This window comes from Bos javanicus, chromosome 16 (assembly GCF_032452875.1).
Source record: "Bos javanicus breed banteng chromosome 16, ARS-OSU_banteng_1.0, whole genome shotgun sequence".
Lineage (NCBI taxonomy): Eukaryota > Metazoa > Chordata > Mammalia > Artiodactyla > Bovidae > Bos > Bos javanicus.
Window position 1 is genome coordinate 36619827 of NC_083883.1, and position 15375 is coordinate 36635201.

Genomic DNA, 15375 nt, shown 5'->3' on the forward strand with positions numbered 1-15375 from the left:
CCCTCCTTCATTTAGAGCTCCTTAGTGCTTGGGCAGGAGAGTAGTAGCTCCTCTTCTACGTGAGGCTCACATGTATTCAATCACTTCAGTACCCGTCGTCCCAGCAGCACTGAGGCTGAGCTGGGAAGAATTTGCTTCTCCCTTCCACACTCCTCTCCTGGGCTCCAGGATTTGTATCTATTTTTCCCTCTGGACACACTTTCATGTTTAACTAAGCCTGGTTGTTGTTTAGTTGTTCAGTCATGTCTGACTCTTTCATGACCCCATGGACTGTAGCCCACCAGGCTCCTCTGTCCTTGGGATTTTCCAGACAAGAATACTGGAGTGAATTGCCATTGCCTGTTGTAGGGGATCTTCCTGACCCAGGGATCAAACCCACATCTCCTGTATTGGCAGGCGGATTCTTTACTGCTAAACCAACTAAGCCTGGCTATTTATTGCTTGTTTAAAATCATAGCTTTTGCATGTGCTTTGGGGAGAAGAAGACATCTGAGAGCCACAGTAGATGCTCCCAACCCCTTAAACCCAAGAGATGCCTGATCTCAGTCCCCTTGCCCTGCCCGTGGCTCTCGGCTCTGTCTTTGTGATGTGTCAAACAGGGCCACTCTTTTTTGTGCCCTTCTGGAGGGGAAGAAGAGTCCTGTTAAACATGTGCAGAACTAGCCCAGGAAGGTAAGGTGACCACATTAGGAAAACAGGGTGACTGTATTTTCAGAAACAGTATGAGGATCCAGGGGCAAAGGAGCTATTAAAAAAAAATTATTTATTTTTGACTGTGCTGGGTCTTCATTACTGTCTGGGCTTTTGTGTAGTTGCGACCAGCAGTGGCTTCTCTTGTTACCGAGCACTGCTCTAGGGTGCATGGGCTTCAGAGCACCGCTGATAGCTGTGGCACATGGGCCTAGTTGCTATGAGGCCTGTGGGATTTTTCTGGATCAGGGATTGAACCCGAGGCTCCTGAATAGGCATGAAGATTCTTTGCCACTGAGCCACCAGGGAAGCCCCTCCACCTTCATTTTTATTGCGAAATGAAGTCAAGTAACTCTGAGTATATAGAGGAGGAATCTGTTTTAAGCAGTTCTAAGGGAGTTGGTGATGGACAGGGAGGCCTGGTGTGATGTAATTTATGGGGTCGCAAAGAGTCGGACACGACTGAGCGACTGAACTGAACTGAAGGGATGTTTACAGTGTTTCCCACAAGGGCAGCGCCCCTCACCCCCTGCACAGGCCGGTTAACTCTCTAAGAGTTATACAAAAGGACTTTTAAAATGATTGCTTAAATTTAACCCCAAAGATCTTTGCCATCTCTTGTCTTTACGGGTGGTGTAGGTTTCTTTCTGTAAGAAGCACTTCTGAAGTGGCAAAGAAAATACCACAGGATTAGAGTAAGTTTAGTAAAATTATAAATATTTCTTTCAATCTTCTCATTTTTTTTTAATTAATCACTTGGTATTATCTTTAAGTACAAAGACTTTTCCAATCACATCACATAGAGATCATTTTATCCACTGCTCTGTTTGGCTACCAGTCTCCTGTCTCTCTCCTCAGCAATGGTAAGGCGAATACCCTTTCTACAGGGAAGAGAGATCCACCATTTGTTGCCTTTGCCAATAATGAAAATGTTCGAGAGCCATGTGGCAAAGCTGTTGCTGTTTGCATCTTTCAAATGAACCACATCAAAAGAACCTGATGTCTCTCCCAGTTGGCAATCACACCAATTCTTCCCAGGTTAGCACCTCCAGTCACCACGCACAGGTTACCAGTGTCAAATTTGATGAAATCAGTAATCTTGCCAGTCTCCAAGCCAATTTGAATGGTGTCATTCACCTTGATGAGGGGATTGGGGTAATGGATGGTGCGAGCATCATGGGTCACCAGATGAAGGATTCCTTTTGTCCCCACAAAGATCTTTTTTACTTTGCACAATTTATACTTGGCCGCCTCAGGTGTAATATGATGAACAGCAAATGATCCTTGGTGTCACAGATCAAATGAAAATTCTCTCTAGTCTTATCAATGCTGATGACATCCATAAAACCAGTAGGGTAGGTTATATTGGTGTGGAGTTTGCCATTGATGTTAATGAAATGCTGCATGCAAATCTTCATTTCATTTCCTGATAGGGCATACTTAAACCTGCTCCTTAGGAGAATGATTAGGGGTAGACATTCCCTCAGCTTGTGGGGACCGGTAGATGGACAAGGGGCAAACACACCAGGCAGTTTATCCAGCATCCAGTGTTTTGGAGCGGCTACGTGCTTTGGATGCTTCTTGGGACCCTGAGCCATGGCTGTGCTAGGCATGAAAAGAGGCCTGCCTTCTTCTCCATCTTCTCACTTTGCTCAACTATTTCTATTTTTCCATATTATTTTTCGTCATGCATACACATATCTGTTTAATTGCAATCAATTTGAATATTATCTTGAAATGTATATTAATTTTATACTATGAAGTCTTCCTCATATTTTATAGACTTTCTACTATAATTTTAATTTCTGTGTAATATTCCATCTTATTTGTGTAAATTTGTTAAATCATTATCAGACTGCTGTATGTATTTAGCTTTTCAACAAATATTTTCAGTGTATGGTATATACTTGGGACTGTACAAGGTCGACCTTTTTATGCTGTAATGAGCAGTTTTGTGCCTATATATTTTTTCTTCTCTTTGTTACCTTAGAGTAGCTTCCTTGGAGTGGGATGACCAGGCCAAAAGCTGTGAATTTTTTCTGACAAATGCTTTGCATTAACAATCCAAAGTGATTGTACTATTATATCATGACAAGCAGTACATGAGTACATTAATTTTGCCCTGTGCTCACTAGCATTAAGTGTTATCATTTTTTATAGTTTTTCTAAAAGCATCGTTTCCCACAAAACCCTAAAATAATCAGGAGAAAGCAGCGTTTACTGCCCTGAAGTTGTCCGTTTTCAGGTCATGCTTACATGATGGCAATGAGGTTTTAATCAGGTAACTATGCTATCTTTTTATTTTTCTTTCATTGAAGTGTTTTCAGTTGAGGGGAAACGTTCAGCTATTGACTCAGATTCACATCATCCCTTTGCTTTAACACCTCCAACAAGTTCCTTGAAGACAGACCACATGAAGGCAGGGGTGAGCTGATGGTGGGTATGGAGGTGGTGACATGAAGTTGCCCAGTGACTCAAAACAGACCAGCCCCAACTCAGGGAGAGGCCACGTCTGGCACCTGCTGTGAGAGCTTCCCCCCAGCTCCCCCGCACTGGTCCTCCCACTCAAGCGGCTGCCTGCAGGAAGATCTTTGAAAGAAGAGGAAAGAATATTATATTCAATACCTAGAAAAAAGCATGATAGACACGGCTGGCTTCTAAAAATTGCTGAGCTTAATAGAAAAGACTTTTGAAATCTTGCTTGGATCCAGAAATCCTCACTCTGTAGAGCAGCTGATTCAAGATTTTTAAAAATGAATCTTCTCTTGTGGTTCTCTTCTTGCATTTATTCATGCATATTTATTCCCCAGTGTGTTTCAGAAAGGGTCTGGTGCACATTTCCTTTTCTGCAGAGGAAGATTGGAAATTTAAAGAAGAGTCAGGTTTCTCTCAAGCCAGGCAAGGCAGTGGGGAGCTCTGCTGAAGAGATATGGAGCTATGACTTCAGACTATTGCAGGTAAAAGTGAGAAATAGCAGAGAGCTGCAGGCAGATAAGCAGGCTATTGATAAAGACCATATATTTTTTTTAAATTTCTTAAAGAGATTCTGAACATAGGCATCCCTCATTTATTGTGCTTGATTTTATTGTACTCTGCAAATACTGCAGTTTTTACAAATTGAAGATTGCCAGCTCCATGTTATGAAATGATGGTTAACATGTGTTTTAGCAATACCATTTTTAAATTAAGGTATGTACATTGCTTTTTTAGTTCTTTTTAGAATTTTATTTATTTTTAAATTGAAATATAGTTAATTTGGGCTTCCCTGGTGGCTCAGATGGTAAAGAATCTGCCTGCAATGCGGAAGATCAGGTTCAATCCCTGGGTAAGAAAGATCCCCTGGATAAAAGAATGGCAACCCATTCCAGTATTCTTATCTGGAGAGTTCCATGGACAGAGGAGCTTGGTAGGCTACTGTCCATGGGGTCACAAAGAGTCGGACATGACTGAGCAATTGACACATTCACTTTTATAGTTGATTTACATTGGTGTGTTAGTTTCAAGTGTACAGCAAAGGGATTCAATTATTTTTCAGATTCTTTACCATTATAAGTTATCATAAGATACTGAGTGTAGCTCCCTGTGCTATTCAGTAGATAAGGCATGTACATTGTTTTTTAAGACATAGTGTTCTTGCACACTTAATAGACTTCAGTAGAGTGTGAACATCGGAGAAGGCGATGGCACCCCACTCCAGTACTCTTGCCTAGAAAATCCCGTGGACAGAGGAGCCTGGTGGGCTGCAGTCTGTGGGGTCGAGAAGAGTCGGACACGACTAAGTGACTTCACTTTCACTTTTCACTTTCATGCATTGGAGAAGGAAATGGCAACCCACTCCAGTGTTCTTGCCTTGAGAATCCCAGGGATGGGGGAGCCTGGTGGGCTGCCGTCTATGGGGTTGCAAAGAGTTGGATACAATTGAAGCGACTTAGCAGCAGCAGCAGAGTGTGAACATAATGGGAAACCAAAAAAATTAGTGTGACTGGCTTTATTGCAATATTCACTTTTTTGTGGTAGTCGGAACCAAACCCTCCCCATGTGTGAGGTATGCCTATATTTTGAAGTGGATGCAGTGATCAATTCCTACAGGAAGAAAATACAAGAAATGAACATCATTCTACTTTTTAAAACAGGGAAATTAATTTGCAGGCTCAGGGAAAAAGGTGGATGGAGTGTATTGCCTTTGTGCTAGCTCTTAAGGAAGTATGTGTTGTGCTGGAGAAGACTGTACACCATTTGACTGAATGTTATTGTTGTCAGATGTACCCAGACCTGCTGCAGCAAATAGTAACCCCTTCCAGCCCATGGGATGGTCTCCGTTTGAGGCACAGGGCTCTGTCCTTGACCTTGGCTTTTTCCTGTTCAAGAACATGACTCGACTGAGGAAAGAACGTTATACAGTCCAGCAGATGGGACAAAGCTCAGAGGAACCTAGTAACAGTGATGGCAGGACAGAGATTTGAAAATAATTTTAGTGGCCTGGAATTAAAAACTGAAACTGAAACTAACATGATGAAGTGAAAAACTTCAAAGATTTAAAAAAAGGAATTGTTCAAATATAGAACGAGAACGGTTCCTGGGAAAAGATCTGGGAGTAATGATATGCAGCAGCTAAAGAAATGATGGGGATTCACAGACAGGCAGGCTCTAGATAAGCTTGAAAACATTTGCCTGTGGACACTGGTCCAGCATTCCCAGGCCTGGAGTCCCCTAGAATTTCCATGAGGGACTCAGAGGCAGCAGTGCAGTCAGAGCAGGCCCCCAGGAGGGTTAGAAGGTTTAAGAACAAAGAGAAAGCAAACAATCCCCCCCCCACCCTCATATACACAAACCCTACAATAAATGGAGTATTTTTAAAAAGTGTGAAATATAAAGGGGGACTTGAGAGTTATTCTTAAATCCTGCAATAGATTTTATATAGAAGTGGGACTGACTAGTTTTAGGTGACATTGTACACCAGAACTAGTTCTCTAAACCTCTGTAATCCCATCTTCACCCACTCGGTTCCCAGCAGCTCCTCTAACAAAGCTTCACTGAGTGTCTGGAAAAAAATATCAGCCCATCATCCTTTCTCCCATACTCCTCTCCCTGATGTGTTTTTCTTCACAGCACATGTAAGCAACTGAATACTGATATTTACTTGTTTCTGGGCAGCTTTTGAGAGGCAGCATGCCTTGGTGAATGATGCTAGGCAATAGAGTCTGACTTCCTGGTTCAGAGCCCAGTCTTGTTTCTTTCTAAGCATTTGACTTTAGGCATGTTTGTTGACCTTTCTGAACTCCTCATTGCTTCCATCTCCTCGTCTATAAATGGGAGATCGTGAGCGTACCTGCTTCACAGGTTGAGCTTGTGCTCTGTTTCTCAGTTGTGTCTGACTCTTTGTGACCACATGGACTCTAGCCCTCCAGGCTCCTCTGGCCATGGGATTCTCCAGGCAAGAAGACGAGTGGGTTGGCATTTCCTCCTCCAGGGGATCTTCTGACCCAGGGATTGAACCCACATCTCCTGCATCTCCTGCATTGCGTGGATTCTTTACCTCTAGAACCATTGGAGAAGCCCCTCAAAGTGTAGTTGTAAGCATTAAAAGAGTGTTTTCCTGCAAAGAGCTTAGCTGCATACCCACCTATGTCCTCAAAATCTGTTTTCTGTTTTTGTTTTTCATTATTACCACATAGAAAAGCAGGAACTCTGTTACATTTTAGTCCTATGACAAAGTAGGTGCTCTCTAAAAATTTATTGAGCCAGTAAGTTTAATGGGTGGAAGTTTCAAGCAGCCAGATGGTATTTTGTTGTAAATGGGAAGGAACTTGCCCCATATCAAAGCTTGTTAAGATCAGAAAGGCTGTCTGGGAGATAATGTATCCAGACACCTGAAATAATGAGGAAGGGGTTGGTGGTCCTTGATTTGGGTGGGGTACAAAACATCTCTGCTTAGAATAGGATGGAGGATCTGTAGTTTCTGAGTGGGGAAGTGATCTGATGATGAGGCAAAGATCATCGCTGACTTCATGCCAGATTTGGCTCCTTTGTGGGTTTTCCAGGTGGCCCAGTGGTAAAGAATCTGCCTGCCAAGTAGGAGATGCAGGAGATGTGGGTTCGATTCCTTGGGTTGGGAAGATGCTCTGGAGTAGGAAATGGCAACCCACTCCAGTATTCTTGCCTGGGATCCCATAGACAGAAGAGCTTGGAGGGCTACAGTCCATGGGGTCACAGAGAGTCTGACACGACTGAGCGACTAAACAACAACAACAAGGTTTCCTTTGTGTGTAAATAACACAAACAGACCCTGGGGCTTTCAGCTCACTGGGAAGCTGGAGAAGCAGATTGGCAAACAGGAGGGGACCGGCTTGGTCCTGGTAGGTCAGGAGGCAGGAAGCACAAAATACTTTAATCCTAATTCTGAGTGATATGTCTTCACTGGCTTCTGCAGTGTGAATGGGGTGGATGCTCTCCTATGAAGACCCACAAAAGAGGAAATACCCTCAAGCAGGAAGTAGGTTGGTTGCTGGGGAGTATGGCCAACAGCCCATGTCCCAACCTGTTGAATGTACATCTTCCCAATGAGCTCTGGCGGTGGGAGGACAGTCTTGTTCTGCAGACCTGGGTTATGAAGAGAATTTGTGCTCAATCCCCAGCCAGCAGCCTCTCCTTTGCTATTTCTTCATCTGCCCGTCATCCAGCTTGGTGATGTGCCATGTGTCTCTTCATGGACCACAGTTGATGCCTCACATGTGGTGACTTGGTGACTGTAACCTTTATGGTCTTGTAACACTAGCAGTGCTTCCCTGATGCTCAGTGATAAAGAATCTGCCTGCAAAGCAGGAGATGTGGGTTCGATCCTTGGGTCAGGGAGATTCCCCTGGAGAAAGAAATGACAACCAACTCCAGTATTTGAGCCTGGGAAATTCCATGGACAGAGGAGCTTGGCGGACTGCAGTCCATGAGGTCACAAAAGAGTCAGACACGACTTAGCGACTAAACAACAACAAACACTAACAGTAGTCCTGTAATATTCAGAAAAATGACTGCTACCATGTCTGAGACTGCTCCAGATGTCAAGCACTGAGTCTGGCCATTTACATGCACTATGGCTTTAATTTTGGGGGCTCCAAAATCACTGCAGATGATGACTGCACCCATGCAATTAAAAGACACTCCTTGTAAGAAAAGCTATGACCAACCTAGACAGCATATTAAAAAGTAGAGACATTACTTTGCCAACAGAGGTCCATCTAGTCAAAGCTATAGTTTTTCCAGTAGTCATGTATGGATGTGAGGGTTGGACTCTAAAGAAAGCTGAGCACCGAAGAATTGATACTTTTGAACTGCGGTGTCGAAGAAGACTCTTGAGAGTCCCATGGACTACCAGGAGATCCAACCAGCCAATCATAAAGGAAATCAGTTCTAAATGTTCATTGGAAGGACTGATGCTGAAGCTGAAGCTCCAATACTTTGGACACCTGATGTGAAAAACTGACTCATTGGAAAAGACCTTGATGCCGAGAAAGATTGAAGGCAGGAGGAGAAGGGGACTACAGAGGATGAGATGGTTAGATGGCATTACCGACTTGGTGGACAATGAGTTTGAGTAAGCTCTGGGAGTTGGTGATGGACAGGGAAGCCTGGCATACTGCAGTCCATGGGGGTGCAAAGAGTCAGACATAACTGAGTGACTGAACTAACTGACTGACTGCTTTAAATTCTCATATCCTTGAAGAATTTATACTTTTCCTATTTGATAAGTGGGGAAACTGATGCGGATAAAGGTAAAGTAATTTTGCCAAGGTTGTTGAGTGAGGAAATATGAAGCTGGGATTTGTAAGCCTTTGTTGGCCTCTGAGTCTCCCATCATGTAGGCAGCAAACCAAAGGTGAAGAGATCTTCCATCCTTACCTTGGCAAAATGTCAATAGAAGATCTGTCACCTGGAGCTTGGTCTTCTCTAACTTACTTCATTAAGCAAATATATGTACTTGTAAAGAAACTTCTAAATAGTAACCCTGGCCCCTGGCCCAGCCACATAGGTGCATTCAAGTCCTGCAGGCATGGATAGTCTACCCGGAAGAAGGTGCAACTTGAGAGCTGGAGACTGGGAGTGTCCCCTCTCACGTCTCTTCTTGGTCACTGCCTTTCTTTCCCATCCTGGGAAGAACATGCCGTATGGTGTCTGCTCCCTTTCCCTGTCTTGTCTGAATTTTTCTCTTCTCTCCTCTCTTCTTCCTTCTTCTCCCCTCTCATCCTTTCTTTTGTTGTCTTTCTTCTTCTAGCTTAAGACCATTCCTCGTCTTGCCCAGATACCTTAGGAAAATCTCCCACATTCCCTAACTTCTTTTTTTGTCTCCTCCTTTTCCTTTTAATTTGCTTAGTTGATTTGTGGACAAAAAAAAGAGGAATCTTATTAATAATAAACTCTTGAATATTGCCACCAATGTATCTGTATAAAGGAAAGGAAAGTTCTAGATCTGAAGTGATATTAGACAACTGGGATGACCAGGATATAAAGTCCTGGAAGTCAGTTTGGAAAATTCACACAAGTGGATTTTATTCTCAAGCACAGGAATTCAATGAGTAAAAACATTCAGTGGTGGGCTGTGAGCTGAGACTAGGAAGGCAGAAAAATAATTCAATAAGAATATTCCATGCCCTTAAGGAACTCTCCATCTAATTTTACTCATTATTTAGAATCACTTTTGGGTACTAATTTCTTATATCACACACACTCATGCCTCTCCCCCAGTGGTTTTTCTTTTTGCTAATGTGTACCATTTCAGCTATGTAGTGGGATAGAAATGTTTTATAGGTGGTTTTGGAACCTAGCCATCTTTTATAAGAAAATAATTCTATGGGGAAATGGATTTTTAGTTTGCAAAAACTGAGTTAAATGCAAATGGGGCACTATTCCTTCGTAGGTGGGGGTTGACTACCTGTCAGAGTATTGTTTGGGCGTTTCTCTAAGTCATTAGTGTGACTTGTGGCCAAAAGGAATCTGTATCTGGCACCATCTGGTATCTGGAGGTAAAGGAAGTGCTGCTCTCAACATTTATTCTAAGACTTGGCCTTAGTATGACACCAAGAAAGCCCCAAGTTGGAAATGATACCCAAAGAGGTAGATACAGGTTTCTGAATGGGTCCTGTTATCTCCACCAGCCATTGGCATTGAACTTTGGCTTTTAGCTTTCTGCCCATCCTCCTGTCACCCTTCATGACCCCTGCCACTCTTCGTCTGTCTGGGACACTTTACCACATCAGTAAGCCACTCTGTCCACGGAAGTCCAGTGGTGGTCTGGGAATGGATGTTGCTGTGGGGAGACTGGGGTACAGGGCCACTGGGAATCTTGGTTTTCCACTGACAACTGAGGGAAGATGCAGGTGAAATGACATAAGGGCTTTGTTGACTGTGGCCAGTGTGGTTATGATGGTGATGATTACACATGATGGAAAGCTTATGCTGGAGAAGAAGGGGAAGGAGGAGGTGAGTGCTCAAGTCTTCTATTCCTGGAAGTCATGAAAGGAGCAGCAACACTGCATACTTCAGAACTGGCAGTCAGGGGAGTCCGTTTAGCTGGGTCCACAAGGCCAGACTGGACTTACATTGGGCAGAAGGTCCAAAGAGAGGTAGGCCAGTTTGATAGACTCTTCTCTTTTGCGTTTCCTTTCAGATTTGATATATTTTTTAACATCAGTGATGAGACCAAGGCTTTGTGAAGGTATGAGGTACGAGTCAGTAGAGAGAAGAGAATTAAGAACATGTAGATTTCTCCGTGGAAAGGCCCTCAGGTGCACAAGGAAGGGGACTAGGTAGTTGCTTGTGAGTCTATCAGCAAACTCTGACATCCTGGCTTTTGAAAGCTACCTTTGTGGTTGATGAACCAGAACACCCTAGATATTATCACTGGCATCTAACACCCTTGTCTGAGCACTCATGAATGCTTAGAAGATGTATGATTAAGTCAGCAAATTACTTATTCAGCCAGTGTTCACTAAATGCTAGACTTCACTGGTGGTTTAGATGGGAAAGAATTCACCTGCAATGCAGGAAACCTAGGTTCAATCCCTGGGTTAGGAATATCCCCTGGAGAAGGGAATGGCTACCCACTCCATTATTCTTACCTGGAGAATTTCATGGACAAAGGAGCCTGGCAGGCTATAGGCCATGGGGTCACAAAGAGTCAGACAGGGCTGAGAACTAAGCACACACACTCAACTTACAGATGAAGAAACTGAGGCCCAGAGAGGCAGGAAATCTGTCCCACAGGTCAGTGGGATGGCCAGGTCTCTGATCCCATCAGTGGTCCACGATTCCTTCCCTTAGCATTGCAGGGTTCTGTGCTCTTTGGAAAACTGCCATTCTGAGGATGAGATTCAAGTCTGTTTGTTGTTGCCACCTCTTAGTCAACCAGACTCAGCTTGCACCCCTTCCCCGTGGCTCTGCTCCCCTCCCCCACAACCTGCAACCACCCTGCTCATCCTTCTGGAGTTAGGATATCCTTGGAAGAAACGAACCCTTCTCTTGGCACTGAGAGCTGTGTCCAAGCAGTGGGTGTATCTGGAATAATTGGGGGCTTGAGAATATGGCTGAGGATTGATGTAGCATACAACTCAGACATCTGTTCTTTCATCAGATATTCACTGAGCACCAACTAGGTAATAAGTATCATGCAACAGGCTGAGATGATTGGTTAGTTTTTAGGCTAACAAGAAATACGCAATTAGAATGCAGCCTAGGAAGTGCCACGAGGTGAAAAACAGGAGCCATATGAACACAGGAAGAAGCCATCAAACCCAGTGTGGGCAGGGGATGAGCAGAGTCATGGGCGCTTAGGCCAAGATTTAGTGGGGACAAACTTTCCAGGCAGAAGAAAAGCCCAAAACAGGTGAGGTTAGGAGGGAGATAGAGACAGAGATGGGAGGGATATTCAGGGTCTGCACAAGGCTCAGTGTCTGAAGCTCTGCCTGCTGGTGTGGGGCTGTGAGATGAGAAAGGTCAGTGGAGCAGATAGTGAAGACTCTTTGAGACGTTTATGGAACTTGGGTTTTAAATGACAGGTAGTGGGGAGCCATTCCTCTTATTTAATAAAAACTTAGAGAAGACTTTGTGCCAGATGTTGTTCTAAGCGCAACATTAACCTCAATCATTCCTTCAAGCAGTTCTTTAATTTTTTTTTTTTATTCATCTATTAATTTATTTACTTTTGGCTGCACCGGGTCTTTGCTGCTGTCCAAGGGTTTTCTCTGGTTGTGGTGAGTGGGGGCTACTGTACTTTGGTGGGCAGGCTTCTCACTGTGGTGGCGTCTCTTGTTGCAGAGTCCAGGTTCCAGGGCCCAGGGGCTTCAGTAGTTGTGGTGCATGGGCTTAGCTGCTCCACGCATGTGGGATTGTCCTGAACCAGGGATCAAACCAGTGTTCCCTGCTTTGGCAGGTGGATTCTTAACCACTGGACCACAGGAAAGTCCTCGAGCAATTCTTAGTGAGACAGATACTGCTACAAAACCCATTTTACAGATGAGGAAACCAATGCCAAGAGAAGTGAAGTCACTTTCTCAGGATCCCCCTGGGTAGTAATGAGAGAGTCGGGGTTTTAAACCAGGCAGTCCGGCTTCAGGGACCATGATCTTAGCCATTGTGCTCTGTGATCTCGTTTATGGGTTTTTAAGCAGAGAAGTGTCATGACCAGACAGAATTTTGAGTGGGCCCATGTCTGCAGTGAGGGAAGACCTGCCAGTGAGGAACAGGGCCTGAAGAGCTGCTTGGAGAAAGGTGGGTGTGTCTGTGACCACCCAGAAGTGCTGTCCCTGAGCCTGGAGGTCGCAGTTGCTCCCTCCACAGTGTGGACACGGAGCATCTCTTGACAGTGTCCTGACTATCACCATTTTAGGTAAGAAACAGACACATCTTTGGGATGTTAAGGAGAGAGCAACAGACATGACTAAGGAGAGGAGGGACGATGATAGAGTTAGATCACTGAACCGACTGCCTCCTGAGGGCTTGGTGGAAAGCTAGGGAAGGGATCAGGTAGGCAAAAAGTAGGAGGGAGTGACATAGAGAGGGGTAGGTCTACCAATAGTCCATGAACCCAGGTGGTGCGGAGGACTCCTCCGGGGATTCCCAGGGGGAGGGACTCAGAGCACAGTCCCAATATGATCAGGACCTAGAAGATCCCACAGCTGCAGCGAGGGGAAGTGTGGGAGGTCAGCCGTTGTAGGTGAAGTCAGCCCTTCTGTCCGCTGTGAGAGCCAGGCGGAAACTGGACCGCCTCTGCCCAGCTCAGCTGTGCACTCCATCCACAAAAGGCTGTGTGATGCATCCTCATCTCTGCTCCTGGCCTGGCCCCTCAATGGGCTGCTCCGCTTCTGGGTCAGAGCCTCTAGGGAGAGTAACTCAAGCAGATAGTCAGCTGGGAGCAGACAGGACCTCCTCCAATCTCGGTTGACCTGCCAGTGTCCAGCTTTGTCTATTCACCTGGAAGGCATCCCTCTTTCCTGCTGTGTGAAGGGAAGTGGAAGTGGAAGCTTTAATTGCCCAGTCATGTCTGACCTCTTTGCGACCCCATGGACTGAAGCCAGCCAGGCTCCTCTGTCCATGGGATTTCCCAGACAAGATTACTGGAGTGGGTTGCCATTCCCTTCTCCAGAGGATCTTCCCGACCCAGGGATCAAACCCAGGTCTCCTGCATTGCAGGAACACTACTATCTGAGCCACCAGGGAAGGGGCAATAGAGAAAAATGGCCGAATGGGCCTGACCCAAGAGGCTGCCATTTGTCAACCTGCACAGCCCCAATCCCCTAACACCTGGCACAATACTAAGCATGACATCCTACTCGATAAGCATCAGTGAATGGATGGATGAATGCCTGCAGTGTGTGTAAGTCTGGCTCAGTCCAGTTTATAGCTGGGGATATTGAAGACACCAGGGATAGACAGATATGAGGGCTCAAGGATGTATTTAGAGTTTTGCATTTGGAAACCCAGACCGTGGAGGACTTGACTGGACATCATTCCTGCTAGGGGAAGGGTACAATTGCTTCTGAGGCAGGCCACTGTCCTCATCATTTGGAAACCTCTGAAATACTCTCCCTTTTCAAACAGAGAGAAGTGACCTGTTACTTAGGGTTAAAAACCCACTTTGCAAGAAAACTCCAAAGAGTTGCCGAGTTATGGTGGGGAGGGTGGAGGCTGTCCTTGCCTCCCTCCCCCCTGCTGCAGGCTGACTCACTCTCTGCGGCAGACAGATTGCGTCTTGCGTGGGGGCGGCTCTGCAGAGCTCAAAGCTGTTCCCTGAGAGTTATAGGGATTACAACCTGCTGCAGGGAACAATTGTTCTAAATGTGTTCTTTTAATGATACTTTATTTTTATGATCATTTCATTAATGGGTTCCTCAGAGGAAACAGCAGGTCCCACTGTCTTCGGAAAATCATTTGCTTTTCTCCTTGGGGGCACTTGGTCTATTGGCTCTGAATTTTAAACCCTGCAGTGTCAGGTCAGGCCTGACTTTAAGTGCCTCTGTGTCTGGCATAAGTCCCAGGCTAAAATCCCTTTGTAAGGCTGTTGTCTTGGGATCAGCATCTCTGGGCGTTCTTCCCCATGGCAGATGGTATCATCCTTGGGTCTGATGACTTAGCAAGGCCTCCAGAGAGGTATTACTGGCTCATTATCATCAGGCTCTGTCAGGACAGAGAGCTGACAGCCGTCAAGGCCTCCAGGGCAACGAGAAGGAGCAGATATCGTGGGCGTGATTTTTCCAGGTACCCAGGCCGAAAGAGCTCACCCAGACCTGGCTGGCAGGGGCTCTCACTGCTTGCACACTCACCCCTTAACCCTAGATAATTGCTTTTGGTTCCATTCTGTGGGAGATGTGGGCATAGTGAGCTTTATAACCATCCCCAGCTTGCAAAGCCCTGGTAGTGTGCCGTGGCCGCTGGTAAAGCAGGAGCCATTCACGTCAGTGTCTGTTGTGTGAATATGAATGGGAGAGGGCTCTCAGAACAGCCAGAGCTACAGTGAGTATTACTAGGAGGCAGGCTGCAAGGAATGCCCAGCTGGCTTGTTGCTGCTGCTGCTGCTAAGTCGCTTCAGTCGTGTCCGACTCTGTGCGACCCCATAGACGGCAGCCCGCCAGGCTCCGCCGTCCCTGGGATTTTCCAGGCAAGAACACTGGAGTGGGTTGCCATTTCCTTCTCCAATGCATGAGAGTAAAAAGTGAAAATGAAGTCGCTCAGTCGTGTCTGACTCTTCGCGATCCCATGGACTGCAGCCCACCAGGCTCCTCCGTCAATGGGACTTTCCAAGCAAGAGTACTGGAGTGGGGTGCCATTGCCTTCTCCGAGCTGGCTTAATCCAGTGCAATTCAACAACTGTTTGCTGGCTGTCTGCTGGAGGCCTAGGGCAGAAAAGTAAGGTAAACCTGGCTTCTAGGAGCTCACAGACTAGCAACTGGTTCCCAAAGAATTTGATTAAAGTACCAAAAGTTCAGTGTCCTGACATATGAAGTGGCGGTGCGTGCATGCGTGTGTGCTCAGTCACTCAGTCATGTCTTTGCGACCCCATGGACTGTAGCCTGCCAGCCTCTTCTATCCATGGGATTCTCTAGGCAAGAATACTGGAGTGCATTGCCATTCCCTTCTAAAATGGAGATAATAAAAACTTAATGGTGGTCTTGGGAAGATTTAAAGGAATACTGCATATAA

At 45.5% G+C, this 15375-nt stretch overlaps 1 long non-coding RNA gene and 1 pseudogene across 1 annotated transcript in view; one reads left to right on the top strand and one right to left on the bottom strand.

The window, feature by feature from the left end:
• LOC133227699 (uncharacterized) overlaps window positions 1–15375 on the top strand; it is a 127849-nt gene that overhangs the window by 8680 nt on the left and 103794 nt on the right. The window lies entirely within an intron of this gene.
• LOC133227418 (small ribosomal subunit protein eS4, X isoform-like) lies at window positions 1434–2312 on the bottom strand (annotated as a pseudogene).